Here is a 17,375-nt window from a genome sequence, read left to right on the forward strand (position 1 = left end):
TTTTCGAACGACGTAGAGTGTCATTTGTGAAGTTATTGTTTATCTGAATTACTTTCCATTTCGTATAGGCGTCTGAAAGTATAGTTAGATAACATTTTCACACTGAATCTATCCTAGAAAAAGTGTATTGACACGAGCGCATGATTAAAGCTAACCTTAATGCCTGTAAGATCACTTCTGAATGCGTTGGGTTATCCAGGCCCATCTCTAGCGAGCTAATATTTTGACGAAAAACAGATCAACTAGTTAGGTTAGGTTAGGTTAGGTTAGTAAATTACTTCGATGATCTACCTAGAGAACACATGTTGGACGTTTTATGAAAAATATACGGTATAGAAAAAAAAAAAACAGAGAGGAACTGGCAAAGAGTGAAAATACTGCATTTTATGACTTAACCGGTTTAACCGATTCTCGATATATGAGTATATTTTTTTGTTTATTTCAGACACAGGTCAGAGCGTGGAAATATAAGCTGCGCATGCCTAGGTTGCACCTAATTATAACTGAAAGGACGTTAACCATCCAATTCGATTGTTATTATTCGTTTACAATTTACGCAGAATTAGAAACACTTCGAAACTCTTCGGTAATATTTCAACCCTAATACTCGTCATGAGTATTATGTTCACCTTTATCAATTAAACATTGTTTCTTAATCAAATACATTCCTCTTCAGATGAGTAATTTTCTCCTTGTACCCATAAAACCGATATCAGCCAGACCATTATTTAGACGGAAACCATCAAAGCACTTATGAGCCTTGGTTTGCGGTTCACAGTGTCCTACAACGCGTTCAAGAGGTTCTATCTTTTACTTTTAAAAGCTCATCATTTTGACGAATGACTAAACATAAAAATGTATGCTGATCCGTGCTGAAAAACCCGTTTCAGAAATCGGTCGGTTTACTTACAGCGTTTTCTCCAAATAGTAAATATATGATTTCCGCCATAATCATAACCACATTGACCGGCGAAGCTATGAGAAGAGGCCCATTATGTCGGTTTGATAGATTCGTTTTTCTGCGTCTGAGGGTGGATTGTTGCAGTAGCTAAGGATTTCGCGAATGTTACATGGGCCTAATTTGCAGCATTCACATACAAGGCTTTGTTTCCGGTGGCGACATATTGCATGAGAGGTGGAAGCAGATGTCGGAACGGTGACGGCGGTAGATGGATCAGTTGTTGTACCACCCCATGGTTCTGCAAACGTATGGGCAGAAATCGAAATGAAAATTATCTACCGATAAAAATTTACCGTTAGTTGTTTGTTTCTGCTGTACTGTCTACGCATACGTATACACATACGCTGTATTCCTCGTTACTAAAATACAACGCTTTGCGGGACTGATCAACTAATCTGTGTAATGGTATGATTCGATTCGAACTTGATCTAACGTAACAAACATCGGTGGAAGATAACTAACTGTGCAGAAAGTCGTATTATCATGAAGGGTCGAAAATCATGTGTCGTAGAGGGTCGAACTTTCCAACGTGGTAGTCGCGGATTCCGTACTAAAATTAGCAATGGCTGCCCGTTGTCCGCTGCTCCTAGTGAATCGGCACCCCTAATTATTGTTCGAAGCGTTATATGCTTGAATGCTGAAACTGGAAATCGCGGATATTCGGTCTCGGGGGGCATCTGTTGCCACACTGTGAGGGTATTGCCAGATCATGGGTATAGTTTGAGTGGAGGATTCGGCCGGTTGTGCAGTGTGGGTGCATATCCGGCAGGTGTTCGCTCTTCCGCATCAACTATGGGCCCGTAGAGGGGCGGCAACGCCCCAAGAAACCACTTGTACTAAGACCGTGCTAATAACCAAGGCTCCCGCTGAGGCTGACAAAGACTTAAGGAAAAACATAAGGCAGCAAAATTGGCAGATTAACTAGCGTTTTGCCCTACTGTTTCTCTGTTAGAGAACAACGGTACTGAAGCGTGCCAGTACAATCAGATAGGGCTCAAGAGAACAAGTGCGCAGACGGCGGCTAACCTTTGACACTAACGAAGGGCTAAATTACGTGGTCCGCATGACCAAAGCGAACAAAACAGGAAAAGCAAATTTCCAAATATATACAATTCCTGGACAGGTCGTTAAGGTCCCAGAGGGACTATTTTCTGTTATGGCGGCGCAAGGGGTATACAAGATCCTTGGAAAAATAACAACACCATCAGGCGGGTTTGGGCAAATCTGTTGTCACTACGAAATAACGTCTTTAGAGTATACTTTTATTCCACGCTAGAGTCCAGATTCTGTTTGATTTATTTATGAACGGACACGTTAGAGGATGCGAAGAAAATTATATAATTTTCTGCATCCGAGTCAATACATAATTTCGTCACTGGCACATAAGGGTGGCGGGACTAGTAATACAAATAAAGCAGAAGACGATCTTGTCAACTTCAAATAGTTCCGAAGAAGTAGCTGGAAGTTAATTTTTTAGAACTTTAGCGTACAACGTTCTTCTACGGTTCGGCAACATTGGCTGAGTAAAATATTTCTGGCATAGAAAAAATCACAAGATCACAATGTGTGATGGAGCGCCGATCTCTTTCTATACGCGGAAAAGGTAGGTCACGTGCCTGCGGTACCCCGAAGCAGAATGATTGTAAGAAGTCTGATCAGTCCGGTTACATGGCTGTCAGTTGTGGGAGTGCACCTAAACCTGTTAACTGTAAACAAGCTCATTCTGTAGCTTCATCACTCTGTCCACTTTAATCGTATGAAAGTAAAACACGGAAGACGTGGGTAGAATTTTGACTCTCCCAACAAATGGGATTCAACCATCCACTGTCAAAATGGCTGACCCACCTTCATCAGAAGCCCAACTGAACACCTTGACAGATCCGTCTAGCTTAGCTGTCCAACACAAGTCGTATACCGCCACAGTGAGAACTGTTAAAGTTGGGATCTCAACGGGAAACAAACTAAGAAAAATTTTGTCGTTTTTGTTTCCATTTCACCGAAATCCGTTTTATCGGTGTGAGGAAAATCATTAAGTGTCTCGGGCATCGGATAAATCGTAGTAAAATTACATAGTCAACTTAGATAGTAAAATTTACAAAAACATGAAACTTATGAGCATATCTGTAGACACAGCCCTTAGAGTTTTTAAAGCAGCGTGTCCTAACGCTGCCAAATGGATGTAAGACCTTGTGGATGCCGTCAATCCATTGATGGCCATCATACTTAACATCAGCGCGAAACTATAGTCACTTTTGTCTGGTTCGTAATAAACAAATTCAGTATAATTAAAACATTCAACTCTAATATCTCATGATATTTTGTAAATCGTTAGTAATTACTTCTGGGACAAAAAGATCTATGCTGGCTTTCTAAGTCAGCACAACTTTGTGATTTCGACAACAAAGTGCTTTCGTCGAAGATGGGGGGTTTAGACTTGATATTGTAAGTGCTGTAAGCCGATCATGGTTCGAAAGCGTTGATTATACCAGCTGTAATATTTCTTGCTTTAGTTTCTTCGCCTGTGACCATGGATCGGCAAGTCCTGGTGGCAAAATGGAAATCTCCGTAGAGTCAGGTTGTACCACACTTTCAACAGAAAAAAAAAGCAGCGAACGTTCAGACATTCCGTCTACAAATGAAGATAAATTCAGACTTCAACGACTGCATGGTTTTTACTTCAATTATTTTCTTCGTAGTAGCTTGATGCTCTTAATGAGGTTGTTTGTACGAGTTATATTCTCACTTGCTTGTTTTTAAATGGTTTGAGCGTAAATCCTTTCGGTATGAAGAAGATGATATGGCGTTCCCCAGAGACTGTCGCTACGTTTATGACAATTGAACTAACTCATCCATCTTCAAGGACTCGTGATGACCACAGTTGTGACAAAGTGTGACAAGCTCCATGCGCTCCCTCTGCGGTTTTAACATCACTTTTCTTTGACAAATTGCCCGTTGTTATTATGCATGAGAGGAGCCCTTCGTCGCTTTCAAGCAGACCTGCGCCAGAGCCCATGCTCACCAGGCTATTTGACAGGTCATTTGCAGACTTGCTTACGGGTCGAGCGTAGAATATTGCAGGCTTCCAGTCTACGGTGCAGAAGATTTTAACTCTGTTTTTTTCCAAAGCATTCCGTAGTCAGATTTATTACAAATATGATATATTTCCGCTATGTCTGAAGATGAGAGTTCAGTTTGCGAGCCAAACAAGTCTGAATTCTTACCTGAATCATGTCGGCTTGGGCACAATATCAACAAGTTGTACAAATAGCGTCGATTTTCGGTATTTGTAAAGATTTATTGGAGAGTCTTTTAGTAGAGAAACGGTTTTCTCTGAATTTTAGACATAGAATCCTCATGGGGATAGCTGATGAACTTAACAGACATGTTGCAACCGTTAGCTCTATCACTGTTACCACTTCCAATGTCCGTGTTCACGTTCGGACAAAGATGACATAGATTTGATAGATGAACCGAGCTAGATTCCGTTAGCGTGCTTAACATCCACATGACTCCGGAAACTAGAGGCGAAATTGATGGTGCTACGAAACTGCTAATGTTCTGAACGATCCGTTGTAAACTTGTAAACAGTATAGTCAGCATATCGTAGAACAACATATCTCTTCGCATGTGCTCCGGCCGGGTCCTTCCTGGGATTGAAGGACCCGAAATTTACTTTTCCATCTCAGAATAAAGGACAAATCCGGGGTGCTAACTACCGTCCAATATCTTCTGTGGACCACCTGTTCATGTTTTTCGCTCAGTTCGTGATTGGCAGACTTGGCGGGTTTTAAAGGTACCAAACATTTTTTTACTAATTCACTTTTGTTTTTCGAGGTTTTATTCGACTGAGCAGACGAGGTAGGTAGGTCTGTCTTGATGTGTTTCCAGGCAGTGCGGATGCCTCCAACTTCTTCAATTCCTCAGTCTGCCTGCCAATATTTAAGATTGCGCACCGATTACCATCGATTAATTCGAGAAGATGACTTGCAGTAAAGGTTGGTCACATTGATCCCGCGTGGTGAGAAGCACACATCGTAATATCTCAAAGTTTGGTTCTCAAGCGATTTTCGTTCTTCTCACATCATCGCTAGCTCCCATGCTTCTTCATACCATCAGTTAACCAGGGTTATTGACGACGTACGGACTGATCTTAAGTATAAGTTTTGCTGCTAGTGCCCATAAAATGAGAAATACACCGTTTCATTTACTCGAAAGATTCATCGATGTACGACACGTCATATTTAATGATACTTCGACTTCGTTGTCCAGTGCTATTAACTGTTTCGGTATCACTTCACGGTCCGAACGTGTACGTGCTATATCATTATTGCGGCATTGAGGAGATTCAAGGAGATTAGCGCGCCAAGTGAAGGCCTTCTGCTTGTTTACAAGGCTCTGTTGCTGCCCGAGCTGTATTACACACTACCCATATAGGGAAGTGGCTATTTTAGAATATATCGGTGAGGACTATGGCACAAGCTGCATAGCTTCCGAATGACCTCTACCTCGAAAAGACTGCTCCTTGACGCTAAACGATTGCTTGCAGTTCATTCCGTCAGATGTCTCTGTTCTGCTTACGGCCATCATCGGTCGCATTAGCCGCTGCGCTACCACGTTTGAATCGTTTTTTTTGTTGTTGTTGTTGCTGTTGTTCCCACTTGCCGTTTACTATCAGTCGGTAGTTCTGGTCAAGATCTGGCCACCGAATTTACCGAAAGGATTTTATGAAAGATTCTGAAGTATGTAAATAAGATGTTAAACACATAATTTGCAAACAAAACTATAAACATTTTTGGATGTTACTAACAACTGTGGTGATGGTACAATAATAATAAAAAAAATGTGGTGCAAAACGTTCGGTGCCATATGACACGTTTTATGCCATAATTTTTTTTCACGAAAATTTGAAAACTTAAGTTCCGTAAGTATACCAAAAGTCTGTATCGTATTGAGGATTAGATGTATCAGATTCGCGAATAGATGCACTGAACTTTTATTATTGATGATTATTATCAAACAGCTGTGGTTAACTTTCGCTTGTCTGGGCTGTGTTTATACGATACTTTCTCACGACACGTTTCACCTACGTTAGGAGTCCTATAAAGGAGAACGATTTAAATACAGTTAACTAACGCATAAAGTACACATAGTTGATTACCTTGACGGCGTAAAGGCTCGACATAAAGACCACCGAACTTTTCGCAAACCATTTCAGCGAAGTTGATAAGCCTCGATCCACAGCGCTGAATACTGTCACCAATTGAGGAGTCATTTCGGCGGTAACACTGAAAGGCTCGGTATAGTTTCGTGTACCTAGCAAATCGTAAACAGATCTCTGACCTCAAAGGATCAATACTCTTCGAAGCAGGATGGGGCGCTGCTTCGTCAATCCTAATGCTTAAACCAATCGCTGCGATGACGATAAGGAGACGCATGGTAGGCTAAAGTGTTTACCTTTTGCTAGACCTTAAATTTTACTGTACACTATTGAACTTAACATCCTTTATCGTATGTGTATTTGTTAGAGATGCCGAAACACGGCCAACGCATTAGCACACTGCTGCCATACGACAAAAGCAAAGTCACATATATCGAGAGAAATGGAGATTGCAGTTAGGCTTTATACCGTGCCGAGAGTGAGGACCTAAACTCGTCGTCGGAGTAGGCGTCAGATTAAAGGCGGTGTCAATAGAAAGATTTGCCATTTGTAGATTGTGGGGCAACACATAATTGCCACATCGTTCTTGTTTAAACTGTGCTCGTATTGACGCATTACTGATAATCTCTCTCTGCGTATTTCGAAGACATGTCGCATTTAACAGACACGATAGGTTTTCCTTTCATGCTAGGTACTATAATATACGGACAGGTATTCTACATGGATTTGTATCTATTGCTTTTTTCGTTATGTCCAGTAACTTCGAAACAGTATGATACGTGCTGATAGCAAGGTCGTATTTGCTAGTTTCATATTTGGCACAGTCGAACGCGCGCTGGCAATACCAGACGAATTTCCGACATCTTGCATCCCGAAGGACGTAATATATCTATGTATAATTCGCCGGGACGTAGCATATCGAGCTACCCTACCTGAACGCAAGTTCTTGGCTTTCGTCTGCTGGCAGACATTAGACTGTGAACGATCAGACCGAGTTATCGCGCCTTTTTATTTAGATTTTGTCGAAGACGGGCCGCCATCAGCTGGCGTAGGGTGTGAACCAGACGCGCACCTCCTACGAAATCCACGCCTAGCCTATCGTACCGCTCCTTGACCGATAATCCTCTTAAAAGCATGACTTTAATGAGAAATCTGACAGGAACGGCGATTTAGTAACAAGCCGTACTTCCACCCTCTTTAGTTCATTCATGTTATGTTGCAAATTACACGCTTGAATGGACAATAGCTCAATCGCCCACAGAGCTGGTTGTTACGCAAAAGCACATAGGGGTTGAAAAATGAAGAAATAACCAGCTTCAGTACTCATTGCACGTTCATTCAAAGGCTAACTACATCATTTAAGCTCGGGTTAGAAATGTATCAGACATGTGCTTAGACACGTACACGACATCTAAAAGTACCCGTCAGGTTCAGTATGTTTTGCTTTCGGAAAATTTAGTGGAAACGCAAAAAGCGTAGTGCCGATTTTCGCAGTAGAATGATAGGCCAAGCTTATTAGCCGTTCATGTATTCGGTATGATAGATTAAATGCGAACTATACGAAAAAAATGCACATGTACAGCCTTATAAGCGCAGAGCGAGCTGTTTTGAGTACCTCGTTTCTGTTGATCAATGACAAAGCTAAGCCAGTGTGCCGCACATCTAAGGGTACCCTATTCTAGTTATCTGAGCACGATCACCAACCAGTATACGAATTGCATCAAATCTGACGAAACAAGACAAATAATCGTTGTTACATAATTTAGGCATTATAAGGATACAGGTTTCCATATTTTAATCGAAATAAACTTAATATAGATTCTATATAAAGTACATAAACATCAGTATCGATCAGTTTAGCTAGTCCATTAAAACCCGAACTGTCGAACACCCTATTTTCGGTGAGATGCTTAGCAAAACCTCTCACGCTTGTGGTCAACGTACATACGACCTATCCGAATGCTCTACATACCACTAACAGATAGATAACGCCGTTTGCTAGCGCTAATCTATAGTATATATATGTACGGTGAGATTTTGCCCATTCGAAATAACCATAAGAATTGTCGTGTCCCGTGAAAAATTACATCATAAAGTAGGACGGTTCGTTTCATCCGCGAGAAGCCTATTTCCCGCAGGGCTATGGACATCAATTTGAACATCAAACAAGGAAGCTGATGTATCATCAGCCACAGCAAGCATTGCCCAATGAATGACGTGATTTTTTTGCTAGGCCCAATGCTATTTAAGGTTATTCCTGGTCCGCACAGGGTTCTCTTGTGCTTGGTTACGGCCTTATTAGCCAACGCACATACGGGACACCCTAAATAGAGCCTAGCTTACGTCGATCCGGGATCTTTGACAGGAATGAAAATTCAGAAGGGTACAAAAAACACTCGACGTTCATAGGTCTAAGTAGAGGTAACGAATTCATTTCTGGCAAACACTCTTTTATCTAAGTGATTTTTTTTGTTGGCGAAGCATTTTTCCAAAGTTAACCGTACTTTTCTTTATAGCTTGCTATTTGGTCGGCGCAACAGCTATGCTATTCGATTGAGCAAAATGATGAAAATTAGACCATCAAATCAACATTGACTATTACCATAATATAGGCAATGCTCGTCCATTTGGCATACAAACACTCAATAAATCATGGAAAAAGTGTTGGCTTTTGACCACCTGGTGTTTAATAATCGCAGAACTTCATTATATATAATACATGGGTTTCTGACATGAATTTCACAAATGTGCGATGTAAGAACAAAGATTTCCGTTAAGACCTTTACCGTGAAGTTGCAAATCAACCCGAATTCATCTGAGTCGGCTAGGACGTAATAATATATACAGGGTGCGCTTATCTAAAGGATTTAATATAGGATAGAAATGTCGACAAGCGGACAACACGTGGGCTTATCCTTCGCAGTATGGAAAGCAATAATTCATTGTAACTACCTTTTCCGAACTATAGAACTTGAAACGTTCTACCTAGACGACAACCTATCCAGTCATGAACTTACTTTAACTCCAAGTACAAATAACGACATATCAGTTTCCGTCAGCAATAGCAGTAGTCCTTTCCACTGCACCAATTTATGACATAATAAGCATTCTAATTTAAACTTTTCGTATAATTAGGGTAAATGCCGTCAACAGAACAAGCCGTTCTAGACGATCTCCTTGAGCGTATCAATAGGAGTTTGTGTTTTTAGAGTTTACGGAACATAGTAGAAGCCATTATAGCTTTTACATATAATGATAACTGAAGTAATGTAATAATGATTATTCTCTTGGGGTCATCGATTAACAAAGCTGATAAACGTTTTTATACATACGTGTCGTAATGGGCCTTCTATTGGGAAAACCAGACTCCCACAGCCGTAGCTAGATTGCTACTACAGTTAGAGAAAGGTTTCTTTTTTTTTAGGAGAGAAATATTTTTGATGTACAGGATCGAAAGCTGTGCCACTCGCTAATATATCGATTGAAGATTTTTAATTAAAGTTGAAAACGTAATCAGATGCAGTAGCTTGCGGGCATATGGCGGCATGAGATCTCCGAGATGACAACGCTACCAGGTGTTTGGCCGTATTTGTTTCCCTCAATTACATAATTTTAGTACTAAACAATCAAAACAAATAATCATCCTGCGTCTGAACGCACCTTCAAACAACCGTCAAAGGTCGAATATAGCGCAATTCGAGAAATACCCAGTTAAATTTCTAGCTAGAATGAAGTCTGTCTGCTGCCCAGAGCAACTGATCAATGAGTATCCGTAACAGTGATACCTGAACTACAAAATATTGATTTTTGCTTCTTATGACATCAGTAACGTCTGCCCTTTTGTTTACTCATTATATTAAATGCGGTAAGAAGGTACTGATGGCTGTATTCCAAGTTTAGCCGAGTGTTAAAACAAATTTTTATTAAAAAAATTGCTAAACTTTCGCGAAATAATAATGGGTTGTCTGCTGATTCATCTTGCCAAAACGAATAGTCGTAAGTTGACGACTACATATGAATGCGCTTCAATCACGGCCTGGATCTCGGGAAGGCAAATCGGCAGATGGCTTAGCTCTGTGCGATCTCCAGATTGAAACTTATGTGAATTTTATCACTTACATACTCCACCATGCCATTCGTTCATTCAAATAAGCCATCGATAATGAGATAGATCAGATACGGTAAGGCAGATCACAAGTATATAGCTGTTAACAAGTTGCCAAAGTGTTGGCGCCAATATTTAAACGATGAAAAATAGTAAGTCTAAGATATGCCGAAATGCCCTTCTTCTGTTTAGCTTTGTTTAAAAATTGACCAGCTTTTCCGATTTGTAAAATAGCCCTCCAAATTTGAGGTTTTTAAAGTAACAGGCGACGAAGTTTCTAAAGCATACACTATCGCTACATAGTCGCTAGATGGTCACTATCTCTCGTAACAATAAGATACATTCATACATGTTCTGTTTATAGTTATAGGCCCATCTGTTTTTTTACTGTATTCAAACATTCCTAGTCGTTCACTAGCGTAAAGTTCAATAATTATAATGCGTCACTTCCGTGACGAGGTATGATCCTGGTATCGTAACTGGCATTCACAGATTTAGAGAAGGTTTACAAATTTAGAGAACTTTTTTTTTTTAGAGAACGATTTAGAAAGCATTCAGATAGAGGTGCTTCGTAGCCAGCAGCACCATCCTAAAAAGTTCTACGACGAATAACGTTACAGGTAGGTAGAATTTGATTAATCAAAAAAAAGTATGTGGTCTGCTGCTCTGGCTATAAAACTAAAAACGCTTCGACGTACAATATACTTCACGGCTTTAGATGTCGTATACTGCGGAGACCGAATTTAGAAATATTAGGCTGGTAGAGTTGATAACATTCCTAGAAATAAGAAATATTAAACAATTGACCCAGGCAAATCTTTTCAAACTTCCTGCTTATCACACAATATATTCGAAATAGTCTCTATTGAACCATGGCCAAAAGGCCCCTAGCTGCTTATTGGTGCTCAAGCGCTTCAGCCGTGTGCAAAAAAGTTATCTTCTTGTGAGTGGCACAAAGTTAGCCGGGCGACCTTCTCAAGCACTTGTGTGGTGGCTTTAACGACCTTTGCCATGTGTGGTCTGGCATTTTTCTGCAGAAGGATAACTTGCACCGTCTATCAGGTTTTTTTGTGTTGGACAGTCCCGTTTGGTGGACCAACGATATTTTATTTTGCTTTTCTCAAGCTTTTACTACATAAGACCCTTTCAGTCTCACCAAATAGAAATCATGGCTTTTTTCAAGATGGATATTTAAGTTTACATTGAGTTTAGACGTTTGGACTCAGCCATTCCTTTTCTTGTTTTACGAAGGCACTATTCTGGGTAGAAAGCTGCTATTGTGGCCATACATTGTCCAGTGCCAGGCGAAATGGTGGGAGACATTATCAAGCCACATTCTCCTGGGCTCTTCATTCAGTGTATGGCGCACTCAGACTTATGGGTCTTTTTCGAGCAAATCTCAAAGACGCTCAACAATAATCACATGATTGCAGTATATTCTCTCCGTTAGTTTAGCGTGCTTCTCACCTACTGAGGATGGCCGACTGAGACGGACTGCATCGTCTAGTTCCGAAATGCTTTTACTGCCCTTTGAAGATATTTTCGACCCGTCGTTTCAGGCGTGGGTTCCACACAGCCCACCGCACAAATATTCCAGGTTTGTTCAACGGCCCTTTAACTCCGCCAAAAAATGAAACAAAGTCGAAAATACACTTTGCTTCATCATGAGCATCTATCTTCGAAGCCGTCTCTTGGGGGTGAGACTCTGTTCACCACTCATTGATTGTTATTAAATTACACCAGCCTTGTGGAGGTCAAAGAGAGCACTTTTGAATGCTGTATAGAAGTGCACAAGCCGTGAAAGGCAAATAGAAAAATGACGTTTGAAAAAACCGCCATAACATTTAAACCAACCTGAAATATCCTTTACAGCTATAAGACCTCCATTAACGAGGGCAGTTTTGCTTAAATGATAGGAAGATGAAAATATGGTAAAGATGCACTATTCTTGTGGTTAGGTAGAGCCCTCTCGATGCTGAATTGATCGCTGAATTGCTGAAAACAAAATACTAAGTATAAGCTTTTATTCACGGCCAAAAAGCGTAAAATTAAGTCATTGCTTTAAAAATCACTCTGCCATAATGTATTAGATATGAGTAAGCGAATGACAATAACGGTATAAATCAGCCGTATGTTCTAATATGTCATAGCGGCATTTTTATCTTTGTGATATCCAGTTAACAATGGTAACTTCGAGGCCAAAATCAGCACTTTTCAATTTGTTTCGTAGAAAACGGAAGGCGCTTTTTAAATTCTTCGTTTTGTTTTCGTCAAAAATAATTTTAATGTAATTAGTAGAGTTAGTTATGCTGGCAACATTGAAAAAATGTGAAACAAGGTCGTCTGCATTGTCGCCATGTCCCATCACGTCCGAATTCTATAAGGTACCTTTCCTAATAGAAATATTCGTATACTGTATATTTTGGAAAACGCATATATATTGAACCGTTATAGTCAATTCAGTACCAAGAGAAACAAAAATTTAATATTAATGCTGTTGCGGCACACGTAATCTAAAGGAGCAAGAAAGAAACGTATTGGCAAACTAACCACCTGACATCTGACGGAAACAATTAAAAACGGCGTTCAAGTTTCGCGCGTCTTCAGTCACAGAGCTGTGCGGACGAGTGTCAGTGTTCAAACTCAAATGGATTTCATAGAGGCAAATTCCGCGGACTACGCTGCCTAATCAGGACCGCGGGCCTGTATGTCACTTATAGCTAGAAACTGGAAATCGACGAAGTGTGTATAGCCATGGTCACAAGCATCATAACCAAGACCACAATATTTATATTCAATTATAGATTATTGAATACGGCGAAATATCGACTCACCAACGACAAGAACAGATCAACGTAACCATCACTGTTTTATAGATTTCCAGCGAACACCGACGTATATCTTCAAAATGTCAAGTCTCAGCGCAGGCCAGCCCAGCTAAGCCTTAAAACAAATTACTAGCTAACATATGGTTAAGGATCTACATCTACTAATGTGCATGGCAGTGAATCAAATAGCGGCAGAGTAAATCCTATCTTATCTTTTTTTTGCAGGAATCTAGCTATACAGCTAACAAACGTTTAGGACTCGCCATATGCTTCAAGGAAACCTGATGTGTCGTGTACTATATGGGGAATTAATTTTAGCTACGGGTATCCGACGAACAAAATGGAGAACAAGAAGGTCATAATATGAAGCGTTAGGAGGCCTCGAAGGGTATTGATAGGATTTTGAGACAAATGGTATGTAGCTGAGTGGAGAATATATATGAATTAACGTGACATTGCCGCTCGATCAGTTTCACTAACCAGGATATACTGTCGATTGACAACCATGTATAAAATCGGTTAGCGATTTCATATAATTAAGGATCTTATTTATGGCAAGTTTTCGATCCTTCATATCCTCATTGTGACAATAAGAATAAAAGAAAAGTTTATTAAGTTCGGATTTGACTTAACTAGGTATAACATAAACTAAAATAAGATCACTAAATGGACTGTTCTCTTCCCGTAGCTCACTTACCTAAGGTTAAGGCAAAATACCCTGGCTAATATCAAGCGTAGAAATCTCTTTGGGATATGGCAGGTCACGCTTGTCCTTTAGTAACTCGTTACCCCCAACTTACCAGATGGGACAAGGACGGTGTTTGAACATCCCCAAAGTATTGCGGTTCGCTACTTCTATTAAAACGATGAAATTATTATTATTAGCTAATTAATTGAACTATATATAGTGATCTCGGAAAAAGAGAAGGATCAGATTTGCTAAAACACCGTACATCGTTCCTTTAAAATAGTCGTTTGTTTCAAAATTCATTATGTTAGTTGAATTGTATAAATTGACGAACCTTACATTCATTTATTTAAAATAACGCGAATTTCAATATGCACTTCTTTAATCTTTTTTTTTTCTTATTGTATATTATATTATATATACACATATTTTTATACTGAAAAATGTATGAACTTATTTTCAATATGTATGTTGTCAGTTGAAGGCGCTGTGCGATAGTCCTGAAGGATAATATGCTATCGATGCCTTTATGTGATGTATAACCTTCGATGGCTCATCTGACAAAGGTACGGCGAAATCAAACGGTTACTAGGTAGGATTGCGATTAGGGATGGCTAGCCTAGAAGTGACGAAATGGGCCGTCATCAACCTAGCCCTCACTGAGTCAATGGAAATTCGCAGTCTTATTGTACCTCTGGCGTACTTATTGTTTCTGGTTGTCACAGGATGCGGTGATGTCAGATGACGTATTAGATTAGGAAGTCTACATATGTCCATCATGTATCAAAATATCCTGACGAACCTTAGCGACAGCTTATGACTTTTAGAGCGCCACGACGATATGTAGTGTGAATACGTGTTGTCCGGCCCGAAGGCGTAAAGTTATTTTGAATCTGACGAGCTCGAGTGCGAGGTACATGAAGAGTGTATATAGACATATATTCGAAGTGTCCTGTTTTACACTAAAACGTAAGATAGGGTTTTTCGTTCAATCCGGTTGCCTTTTCAAAGTATTTTCAAAGAGAATACTTCAACAACGGGCAGTGATGGTCGATTTAATAAATCTCTACTTCGAAGTCGAGTTGTGTTGACGAATCCTCGTTGAACGTTTCGTAAGAGATAGCGTGAACTCGAAAAAGTTATGAAAGAGGCGATATATCGCACGTATGTAAGCTGGTGGGAATCCCATATGTTGAGCGATACTCTTGTCAGACATCTAGGGTCAGTTGATAGTCTAAATCTATATTTAAAATTTAGCGTAGACATGCTTCGTTTGTCGCCGCTTGAAGATAATGCCGATGTAAGACTCAAACTATTCAGCAATAATAAGCAGCTCTGTGTCGGTATATCGAAGATGATATAGGTTTACCCAGATTCTCTTTGAGAGAGTAAAAGGATCAACATTGCAATGTTAGATAGATTGAAATTTATAATATTTCTAAATTATGACTCAGACAGAAGTTTAGATGCGATTGACAAGCAACGTAGTAAATACCAAGCGAATGACGAATTTAATACGCACTCTATAGGTTAGGAATAGATAGCTTCTAGCACTAGGGGTAACAAAGCCCTTGTAAATAATGCGCATCAGAGGCACTCTGTTCCCGTGTGGTGCACCCGGACCATGGGCCCCTTATTCTCTTTCTATAGGTTTAATAGGTGTGACAGGTTCACCGAAGAAAACAAATATATATGTAAACTAGTTACTAGTTTTTTGTTAGCGACTGCGTTGAGCGAAACTTGTTCATGCATCGAAAGGCACGCGTTGCACGATGTTTTTGTTTTTTGCTCGACCGGTCTCCCCAAGAAGCGTATGGAGCTGCTTGCGAAGCGTCGAAAATGCCACTCAGCACATCTACGAAAGACTTTATTCGATAGACAACAGTACTGCCTTTGATTCGAGTAGACGTTCCGCTGTGTCTACCACCCGGGTTCAAATTAGATTTAGAACCTTTCTCACAGCTGATATACGGCATAAAAGTCACTCACTCATCATTTAGCGAGAACGTATTATACACAGACTTCCGATCTTTTGAATAGAAAATGAATCATTCTTGTTAGATGTCTGATTAAAGTTGAATAGAAAAATCAACAAGTACATATAGCCAGTCGACCAAACGGAAGGCCTATTCCTTCCTTTAGCCCTCCTTGCATAGCGTCTATTTAGTGAAAAGAGTCTATCTCTTATTTGATTTATGAGAACCGGTAAGCAAGGCATAATTGTGTAACTCACATCAACACATATGCCGACGCATGTTAGCTGTGACAATAGCCGATCTGTGGTTTAGCATTAGAATTAAAACCTAGAGAAATGACGTACCACGTCAAAAAAAAAACTTGAAATATATTTGTCGACTAGTGCCCTCTGTTCGCTGCACTATATACGTAATAAACAATATCCTATCGTAATTGATGGCAAAAAATCCTACTAAAAAGGACTAAAATAGCTATATGTCCTATATGGCTATACAGGAGGGCAAGTCTTGGAATACTGATATTCAAAGCAATCGTTTGCTTTCTCATCCGACCGTAATGAAACAGCTTTAGCGTCTGGGGAATTGAAAATCAGACACGAACAATAAATCAACCATTCGCTGAAGTTAGCCATAGAGCATGCCAGGCTACGAAACACATAAAAGGTCGCTACATAAATTTAAACGACATAGCTTCTTAATAAATAAATAAGTAGATATTCGCTGGTATGAATGCTATCTGCTCGGCAATGAGGTGGCCAACTTCATCTTGCTCAAAGTAACTGCAAAATGAACCGCGTTTCACGTGTCGTCGATTTTATAATGTAGACTTCAGTTCGAAGATAGTCTGACAGGAAAAAGCCGATCGGCGTTAGATCTGGTGGGAACGAGGGATCTATCTTTTTATTGAAGGCAAGTCATGCTTTCTAGCTCATGATAATAGTGAACAGGCTTTTCGTCTTGTTGAAAAGAAAAATCACCATTTTCATCGAAACCCTCTTGAATAGACAGATTCCTACAGTTCGTCCAAGGATTTGACGCCAGTCACTATACTGTTCAAAAAAGCGGTCGAGTTAATAATGTTTGCTTGAAATGTGGTACCAGATGTGACTGCTGATAGATATATTACATAGTTAACTTGTGGGTTGTCAGTTACCTAGTACTATGTGCAATAGCAATTAATTATGCCATTTAACTTAAATGTAGTTTTTTCAAATAATTTTCACCGACAAGTATCTTTGAAGTACTAGTGCAAAATTTGTTCTTTCGGTCCGGATTGTCGTTCATTCAATATTATACGCTACCGTTACAATACAACGTTAAGCTCGTTTTCAACGTTTTAAAATAAGGTGAGCAGTTGATTTGAGACGACTTTGCTAGAACTTGGGAGTACTTCTTTTGGCAGTGTACAGTTCCGGAGCATCATTGTTTTTAAACGTCCTGAACTGTTCCATCCGTTAGAAGATTTTTCTTATTCTTAGCGGCGGATCTTAATCAGTATTGTTTTTGTTTTTCTGCGCACATTCTCACACTTCTGATAGCATTTTACGATACATTTTCTTAATATAATTCATAATTAATTAGTTAGTTATACACATGTGTTACTGTAGCAGTTAGCAGTAATAAACACTTCTTACGATATCACCAAGCTCTAATTGATTA

The 17,375-nt window shown here is 39.8% G+C and overlaps 1 long non-coding RNA gene across 2 annotated transcripts; it reads right to left on the minus strand.

Annotated features, from left to right (window-relative positions):
* Window positions 1–365: 365 nt before the first annotated feature.
* LOC111250144 (uncharacterized) lies at window positions 366–6,701 on the minus strand. 2 transcript variants are annotated; one of them, XR_002673200.2, is made up of 2 exons: window positions 4,183–5,475; window positions 366–1,199 (listed from the first exon to the last, which is right to left on the minus strand). It is a non-coding gene; the product is annotated as an uncharacterized LOC111250144 (long non-coding RNA). The 2 variants fall into 2 exon arrangements; XR_015326438.1 differs by lacking the exon at window positions 4,183–5,475 and adding an exon at window positions 6,120–6,701 and having other exon boundaries at window positions 379–1,199.
* Window positions 6,702–17,375: the final 10,674 nt, after the last annotated feature.

Source organism: Varroa destructor, unplaced genomic scaffold (assembly GCF_002443255.2).
Source record: "Varroa destructor unplaced genomic scaffold, Vdes_3.0 BEIS01000004.1, whole genome shotgun sequence".
Taxonomy (NCBI): Eukaryota; Metazoa; Arthropoda; class Arachnida; order Mesostigmata; family Varroidae; genus Varroa; species Varroa destructor.